Here is a 7902-nt window from a genome sequence, read left to right on the forward strand (position 1 = left end):
TATTTTAGTATACAACTTGTATTTTAGTTAAATTTATTAACATTTCTCAATGCGTACTGCTGTATTTTCGTAAAATTAATATCACACACGTGATGTCACGGAAGTTGTTATTATGGCATAGTTGTAATGCACGTGTTACTGAAGTCTCTATTGTTTTATATAATCATCCTAACTACACTATTAATTTCAACGACAGTTTGTCATTTATTTGGAAAAAAATTTTATCTTGGTTTTCATCTGAAATAAGTGCATATGGCCTGAACACTGGCGAAGTACACTGCTTTCAAATAACACTACAACAATTTAAATTACAAAAATTACAATTAAAACTTTTTTATATATCTGGTTATTTACTAAAAATACGTTAATGGAATTTTAAAGAAAATAGACCCTAGTTAACTTTAAAGAAACCGCGTCTCCATGAAGATTCGAACCACAAAACATTTTTCTCTATATTAATCTATACACTGCTAACTAAACATACCCCAGAACAAATGAACAGTAAGCACCAAAACGAAAATATTTAACAGAATTAGCATAAAATGTACAAAAAAAAGTTTGTTTTACAATAGCATAAAAATTACAATATACAACAAGCGCGGATGTGAGTGTCTTATAGTGCCTGGTTGTAATACTACTATAACAACCACGATTTAGTTAATTATTTTGGACAAAGCCATTTATGTTTTGAACTGTTAGTCATCTAAAAACCTCCGAAAATCAAATAAATAAATAAAATATTAACAACAGAAAAAAAAATAATTTAAAAGAAAAACAAGACCGAGTCAGATGTATTCGAACACAGTCTGAACCAGCAAGGAAAATAAAAATAAATATGGACAATACAACGAAAACATCACAGACCAAATATTTAACCTCAAAAAAAACTAGAGAGCACAAGAATTCCGTGAAAGGAACTTATTAAGAAAAAATGTATTAAACACAGACGAACACAGTGGACATACAGTGAGACAGATTGGATGCAAGCAGACAGAAAAGCTGGACAACGCAGCAAACACATAAAGACAACGATGAAAATAAAAAATTCTGTGAACAACACAACGACGACAGCACTAACGAAAACAGAAGTTTTTCAATAACATCAGGCACAAACAGTTTGTTTGTGCCTGATGCCGGGAACAGATGTCAGTTCCCGAAACGTCGCAACTACTGTCATTGAAAAACTTCTGTGTTTGTTAGTGCTGTCGTTGTGTTGTCCATAGTATTAGTCTGACTGCTCGGTTTGCCCACGCTTTGTTATAATAAGTCCTATAGCATCGATCATACAATTCCGTATTCCTGTAGCTGTCTCGCCAGATGCGCAAAACTGGCATGAGTTTTCAAGAAATGATATAACCACAGAACATTTTTGAAAAGCAGCATAATTATAAATCGGCCCCTTTGCATTACCGTTATTATATTGAGGAAAATACATTTTGTGGGAACAGATTTTTTTTTTTGCGGCAACCAATAAATAGTTTGTGACTAAACGAATGTAGCACTAATAAACAGTTCAGTGACTGAGTAAATATTATCAATGTTACATATTATCAACAGCGTACCAAGCTGCTAAGTTGGTTTATATTGTACTTTTAGCCCCGCCTCGAAGCTTAGTCGTGTCCCGATTAACCATTTCGTGTTATTGTGATTGTGTTTTGATGCAGTGTTTACCATTTCCCTGCCTTGAACTTATACTTGCAACATTGCACTTATTCACTGTCACAATAAAATAATTCACCTCCCTTCAATAAGTTGACAAAATTAGATTTAAATACATATGCAGAACTCACAGTCTACTGGACCAACCACTTGCAGCACTGACTGCAACGGATGCTTTCATAGTTCTGTCTGGCCGTTCATTAATATGATAACGGTAGTGTGCAAATTAAAACAGACCAATATGTCTGACTGAATTTAAATCTGCACAGTACTGTATTGTAAATTAAAACTTTTCTGAAACAAGCATTTGAAAGCATCATGGAGAATTACGTAACGGAAATTAAAGACAAAAGTTCTTAAAATGCTTATTTACCAATTTTATTTCAGTTCAAAAAAGCTAGTGTTCCACTAGTTCTTATATTTTTTAATTTTTGTGACATGATAAAGTTATATTATTACAATGCTGTTTACGTAATGTATTGAAGTGACTCAACTTAAAGATTAAAGCAGTGTTAATATTGTTAATCTTGCTACTCTTTCGCCATAAATTGTAATCTCCATCATCAGGGTAACAGCCATGGTACAAAGAGTGGGAAGGTATACCGTGTAGGTCAGTGGTGAGGGCATATAGTTGAATAAGTAACAATCTAGAGCCACTACGCTGCCAGGAACATGGCAGATTAGATTTTGTCCGTTATTACTCCTCGTTAATATGCCGCACTGTGTGTTCTATAATGGACGTAAAGTTTTTATCATTTCTGAAAGACGTTGGGTTTGCGAAGACAATATATAAATGTGTGTAAGAGAAGAGACACTGTTAACGTGATCACAGGTTATCACATATTGTGATCGTTGGAACGTTATCAACAGCACTCATAAAAATTAGAGTTGAATTCATTGTTTAATAACTTGCGTAAGTGGTAGTATTTCTTTGGTTTATTTATGTTAGTTCTACACCTTTGCATTACAATATCAACGGAATGTTCGTAATTATATATACACACATACACACACACACCTTAACTCATGCCGTTACAAGCTTTTGGCTTCAAATGGTATATAGTCTATCCCATGAACGAGTGTAGGCCTACTTCTTTACATCTCGTAAAAGTAATTTTAAAAACTAAACGTAGTACCTATTTTATATTCGCAAATATATGATATAACTTGCCACAGGGACGATTAAAGGTGAAACGATGTAAACAGCAAAAGTAACAAAGTAATTTGAAAATAATGATGTCTAAGTGGATGAATAAATAAAAATTTTATGAGTAGGGTACACGAGTCTCATACCCCGAGGGCAGACTTGTAACTGGGCGCCCGTTGTCATCTGCATGCCCTGAAGGATGCAGAAGCGACGGAATGAGAAGGGCGGGGGAAACGGGAGATCCCCGGCAACGTCAGAATGCAAAAAATCTCGGATCGCCTTTCGAAGAAATATTGCCTGTTTTGCATCATGTCGCTAAAATAATGACGTAGTCCTCTTAACAACTATATTTCCATTTTTTCCTTTATTATTTTCCCTTATGCCTAAACAATTAATATTGAGCGAATAAACTCCAACTGGTTCAAACACAACTTCCAAATATGCATTCGAAATATTTAAAGGTACACATTTTCGTACAAGAAAGTTCGAAGTGTGTACTGACCACGTTTTGGTTGGATGCTAGGTTCACCATAGGCTCATTCACGCAATTTAACTACCACATCATTAACTATACGTTTTGTTACAAATTATTTGTATTATTTGTGTTAATACAATATCATAATTTTACCACGTATATTTACAATTGGGAGATTTTTGCTAGCAGACTGACTATTGAAATAATGATGTTTTGTTTTTGATTTGCTCTGCAACTAAAACACTAGAAAAAATCAAATGGAATTGACAACAAAAATGCATTTATTTACACACCGAATTTTGGTATGTTACTTTACTACTTTAATTAAGGATGATAAGCTGAGGTCGCAACGAGACCTTTGCGTTTTTTTTATCTTTCTTTATCATGTCATTATAACACAGAAATTGAATTCAGTTTATGAAATTTTATGCCCAGAAACTTTGTTTAACGTATTTCGTTTACAACAAGACTACAGACTATGTCAAACTATGTCAATAAATTACAATTGATAACTGGCACGATGGTGTACTCTGAAAAATTACGATTTTAAATGAAAACAATGGCTAAACCTAACATGGTAATTTTCCATTTAAAACAATACGACGAGAATATTTAAATATTGTCAGCATACTTGTTATGTTACTTAACAAATATATCATATTTAATTTATGTAATTTTGTGATAAATCCATGCAAAATTAATGATAACAATACATTTGGTTCTACAATATGTGATCCAACGAGTTACATCTTTGCTTAACATGTTTCTTCGCCAATTTCAGGCCAACCACACATAAGGAAAATTCAGTTTGGTGTTTACAAACAGATTCAGTTAAAATGTCTTTCTTCCGTATTTACTTTTACAATACAAACTTACAACTATGTACTGAAAATACTTTCCTCCCCTTCTTTTTTCAAATGCACATTTGTCGATGTTTTAAGATTTCATGGAAAACGAAACAAACGTAAAATTTTAATAATTTATTTTGAGTAATATTATTATTTAAAATAGGATTTAAACAATGCTCCCCCAAAACTGATTACACATAATTTGCAGAGCTAGACGAATAAACAATTTTACCTTTAGAATGAATTTTTATATTTTATGTAGTACGCATTACTTTTAATCCTAATTCTATACGCAACTTTTCACGAAATTTTTATTCACAGCATATTTATTACTACTGACACGATTTACACTGATTGTTATTAAGTAAATTTCAAGTAAATGCTACCTTTTGTAGCCGAACCCACGGTGTGAATTATGGGAAATTTTTATATAGTTTTTCGTTTCATGGTCCATAGACCTCAAATACAATTTGTGGACACGATAACTGCCGCAATTTTTTACCAATCACTTCTAAACTGATAAATAAGTTCTGACAGTGGAAATTTTCGATCAAGTTCGTTAATAGACAATATCTGACCAAAGTGGTAGAATTGGGGAAGGTTTTCCTAAAACCCGAAATATCGCTATAACTCCCATAATATGAGAAATATCATATTCGGTTGAACGTATTAAAATTTGAATTTTGGTCTTAGCTATTTTTTTATACGACCAACCATAACTGCAGGGGGTTGATAAAACAAGGGTTTGAGGACAATAAAAAAATCATAGCTCCCAATGTAGGCACAACTTCGGATGTATGAATTTTTGTATTATTGTTATAATTTTTATCTCAAACGTTTGTCTAAAACATTTTTGGATTAGAGAAACGTTTTCTGAAAGGGGTCAAAAAATAAGGGCGAATTATTAAAAATAATTCATAAAGCGCCCTTAGTAGAAACACTACCAAATCCGTTCAAATGTTTTGTTAATCTTTTAATTTTGATCTAAAAATTTAGTCTAAAATATTTTTTGATTAGACGAACTGTTTTAAAGGGGTTATATAAATATGGGTTAGTTATAAAAAACCATTACTCCCTTAGAAGAAACACTATCAAATCAGTTCAAATTTTTTGTAAAACTTAGGCCTATTATTTTGTTCTAAAATTATTTTTTACGAGACGAGCCAATATTGCAAGGGATTAAAAAAACAAGAGTTGGAGAAGGAAAAAAAAATCATAGCAAGGCCACAACTTTGGATCTGTACGATTTTTGTATTAATTTAATATTTCTAATCTTAAACTTATGTATAGAAAAAATTTTGATTACACAAAAATTGCTGCAAGGGACTGAAAAAAGAGTGGTATAATTAAAAAAAAATTACAGTTCCCTTCTTAGGCATACCATAATATCCGTTCAAACTGTGCTTAAATTTTATAATATTCATCCAAAACATTTGTCTAAGAACATTCTTGATAATACAAACCATTGCTGCAAGGGGTTTTGAAAACTTTGGTATGGAATATGAGAATAATTAAAAGCTCTTTATCATGTACTCTATGGAATTATTTTTGTTTTTGTTTACATTTTTAGTGTTGCAAATATTTTTCTAAGTAAATTTTATGTTACAAACCATTAATGCGAGGGGTGGGAATAAAAACGATAGAAATATAAAAATGTTATAATTTTTTTTAACAAATATTTTTATAAAACTTTAGAAACTTTTCCTAAAATGTTAAGCTTAGAGGTGGGTCGAGAAGTATCAACCTGATACTTTGTCACTGATACGCGCCTGTATCAGGAACGGCAAACGAGTACACTTGAAAAGTATCAGAGACTTTAGTATCAGTTCAGAATTCACCTGGAACACCACGGCCAATGAGCGCAGTACCCGATCGCAGATGACGGTCACTTGGGCGGAGCTTGTGAAAGGGGAGGGAGCAGGAACGACGAATAAGGGATAAAGAAGGGAAAGAATGTAGGGGAGGAAGCGCAGGGGAAGGCGTTGAAGCCTTGAAGGAGAGGCGCAAAGCGATATTGATACAAGCAGGGCTGCCACTCATGGGTTTTTCCACCCAGATCTGGGTTTTTCCAATGGTGTTTGGGTTTCTGGGTTTTTAAATAATGAATTCCAACAATTCTAGGTTTTTTATAATTTTAATTATTTTTATACCTAAAACAATAATAAAGGTAGTAGCTACTGTATCTGTTGCAATATCTGTTTGATAAATGCAAACAAGTCTATGTGTTTCACACACAAAAATACATATAAACACAATACTAGTTTTCAAGAAGCTAAGTCGAATATTAAATTAGACACATTCTTCAAAGAGGCTTGCAGAACACAAAACCAATGCAACAATTAACCTTCAAACCAATCTTGTAGAATCAGACTCTGAATAAAGACTAACGTACATGATGCAGTTTTATAAAAACAATTACCGGTTTAAAGAATGCAGTGATGGTGTTTGTTTTGTCATGTATATATTTGTAGGTTTTTTTATGATATGTGCTGGTCCAAGAATTACTTATACAGCCATTTTGCTGCAGAGTAATTTTCTTGTATTGGTTGTATTTAACCGTTTTCAGTCATGTAAGGTACCCTAATTAATTGTTTTATATTAAAACCAGTTATGTTTATATTTTTGAATTAGTACGCAAACATTTTCAACGATAGCATTTTAGACGCATCTGGGTTTTTTACCCATGTGTCTGGGTTTTTTTTGTAGGTTATCTAGGTTTTTCATGAATATCAGAGTGGCAGCCCTGGTTACAAGTCGTTTTGTTTATTGTCCTACTTCAAAGTACGCTCAGTGCGCAGTGCGTGCACCGTCTCGTTCAATAATAAAACTTGACGTCGTCTGGCCGACGACCACCCCAGAGCCCGACCTGCACCCGCCAGTATACGCTCCCGCTAACGGAACACACCCCTGGCCATGGCCCACCCGAGTCAGGCGACCCGAACAGCAATTAAAGACAAAGCCGCGGAAACCTGAGTAGACAAGAGAAGAACCGTACCCATTCTTCCTGAAACATTAAATTAGGATTTTAGCGACAATAAAATCTCTTCCAGACACACCCGTTTGGAGTCTAGCGTAATGAGGTCACGCCTGGCGCGAGAGAGGCCGAGCCTCCCTTGGACGCCATGCCAGTTCGGCAGTTCAGCGCAGCTCATGGACCGGGGCGGACCTACGTCCCACGAAGAGGCAACATCCTTTGTCTACATTGAAAGTAACGTCCGGTAAATATAGTCACTAATTAACCAAACCCCTTTTATTACTTAACCTCTCCGTGAGTACCCGGTCCCTTTTTTCGGTCCAGGACCTAATCCGGCCGCATCAACTTAAGGACACCCCGCACCACACTTGGTCAGCGGGGCTGCTCTTCAGCATACGGCACGGGCCGTCTCCCGCAACGTACAGAACTTTATTTAAGGTCACACGCACGGCGCTGACCACAAACCCACAAGGGAACTTGGACAAACTTAATTGCGGTGCGTGTTTCACCACAGTGGGCACAACACCCGCGCCGAGACATTTGCATACGGGATGGGCCGTCTCCAATCGCCCGCCCCCTTAATTCAGTGTAATTTTGTATCCCGTATTTTGTACTGCCAACTTACGTTACCCGAGTAACGAGTGCCACGTAACTTGTGCGCGCCCCCTTAATCCAGTGTATTTTTGTATCCCGTGTTTTGTATTGCTAACTTACGTTACCCGAGTAACGAGTGCCACGTAACCTGTACGCGCCCCCTTAATTCAGTGTATTTTGTGTCCCGCCTTTGTATTACGAAATT

The sequence above is a fragment of the Bacillus rossius genome (assembly GCF_032445375.1).
Source record: "Bacillus rossius redtenbacheri isolate Brsri chromosome 4 unlocalized genomic scaffold, Brsri_v3 Brsri_v3_scf4_2, whole genome shotgun sequence".
Classification (NCBI taxonomy): Eukaryota; Metazoa; Arthropoda; class Insecta; order Phasmatodea; family Bacillidae; genus Bacillus; species Bacillus rossius.